Source organism: Cyanistes caeruleus, chromosome 23, assembly GCF_971803275.1.
Source record: "Cyanistes caeruleus chromosome 23, bCyaCae1.hap1.1, whole genome shotgun sequence".
Taxonomy (NCBI): domain Eukaryota; kingdom Metazoa; phylum Chordata; class Aves; order Passeriformes; family Paridae; genus Cyanistes; species Cyanistes caeruleus.
This window is the reverse complement of record NC_141723.1, coordinates 6,322,009-6,323,796: the sequence shown is the minus strand read 5'-3', so window position 1 is coordinate 6,323,796 and position 1,788 is coordinate 6,322,009. Positions and strand designations below refer to the sequence as shown.

General features: G+C 56.5%; 1 long non-coding RNA gene across 1 annotated transcript; it reads left to right on the top strand.

Moving 5' to 3' along the window:
* The first annotated feature begins 651 nt into the window (after positions 1-651).
* On the top strand, positions 652-1,338 carry LOC111939201 (uncharacterized). The gene is made up of 3 exons (XR_002869201.2): positions 652-796; positions 944-1,052; positions 1,181-1,338. It is a non-coding gene; the product is annotated as an uncharacterized LOC111939201 (long non-coding RNA).
* Positions 1,339-1,788: the final 450 nt, after the last annotated feature.

The window sequence follows — 1,788 nt, the reverse complement described above, 5'->3', positions numbered from 1 at the left end:
TTCCTCCGCATATCCCACCCAAAAAATCCCAGCATTCCAGAGCAAGAAGAGCTCACCTGCCTTTAAGGAGAAAGCCAAGATGGGAAAGGCGGGACAGAGCTCTGTGTCTGTCCCCAAAATCCATCCTGCCGGGTGTGTGGCAAGTCGAGCAAACACCCTGGAGCAAAGACCTGGGCACCGTGGGGGGGTCAGGGTGGGGGCTGCACCCTGCCCACTTTATCTGTTGGACCCATGCAGCAGCCTGTGCGCTGTCAAATCCCATTTTTGGAAGCAAATTACTTTTTAAATTAATTTAATTCCTGTTACAGCACCAAGCTTTTGTATTGGCTTAATAAACGTAATCAGGTTTTGCCCTCAGCCTCCTTCCCTACTACTGCTTCTTTCCGTGAGTTGGGCAGTCTGGGGAGGGGGAAACTCAGGTGCAGACTGAGTAATTAAAGTTTCAGTCGTTGTTTGTTAATGACACACGTTTTAATTACCCGGGGACTGTGCCCAAGCAGTGGTGAGGGCCGTGGCTGGTGCAGGAGGAAGCAGCCCCAGCCCCAGGGCAGGCTCGCCGGCAGCAGAGCATCTCCTGCCAGGGCTGCTCCCTCCTCCCTCAGCCAGCGATCGTGCGTTGCCGTGGAAACGGGCGGATGGGGCAGCTCAGCATCTCCTTGTGCCACCGCTGCGGGAAGAGCTGCCCACTGCCCCCAGCCCACAGGGGACCCCGAGCCTACACCCCAAACCTTTGGAGCCCAACTGGGCCATCTCCCAGAGCCGAGGAGCGCCTCATCAGCACTGATACCTTTATCAGGCAAGCTTGCAATCAAATCAAAAAGATCCCACATCAGTCTGGCAAGGGCAGTGCTCCACACCCCGTGCTGACTGGCATTTGTTGTATCACCTCCTCGAAATTTTTATTAACGAGGCCCCACCTCAGCTCTTCCATTACGTTGCCCAGGAGTGATGGCCGCCTGGCAGGGCTGTAATTACCCACATTATCCCACTGGCTCCATGGAGATGCTGCCACACCACGAGGCCTCCCGGAGCCTCCCTGGATGGGACACACAGTGAGCGCCGTGCCCGGAGCTGCCGTGCCCGCGCCGTGCCCGCTCCCCCAGCAGCAGCTCTCTGCCAGCCGCAGCCAGCGGGGCTCTCTGGCCTGTCATCTTATTAATTCCTAATTTCCAATTTGCAGGAGGAGAGAACCTTAGCCCTCCATCTCGCCAGCCCAGCAATCACAGCGATGAGCCAAGTATCTCTGGACAGTCTTTAATTTATTTCCCGGCGCACACGGACACTGCTGAGAGACTTGATGGCACCAGCTTAAACATAATAAATTACTCAAGTATCAGAGATTAGTTAATAAAGTGTCAACGGCTTGTAAAGTGCTGCTTTGTCAAAGATACAAAATATTCCTCTGTTTCTCCCAGGATAAATAGCTGTGGCAGGAGGAGCACCCATCTCCCCTGGCACGGCTGCCTCGGGAGCGGGCGCTCCCGGCATGCAGCATCCCTGCCCCGGGAAGGGGCCCTGGCTCTGGCCACACAGAGGAATTTGGTTATCCCAGTCTGTCCCCATCCTTCTCCCAGCTCCAGCACCCGCCCTCGCACCAGCACGGCCGCCTGCCCTGCCGACACCCTCCGGCCCAAAGGACACTCACCACAATCCCTGCCCGAGCTGCTGGAGTCCCCAGCAGCACGGGAAACCTTCTGCTACCTCCAGGACAGAGCCAAATCACCATTCAGGCTGAAAATTCCGTGTGACTGGACACGGTTTGGAGGACATCCCAGGCAAGCAGAGTGG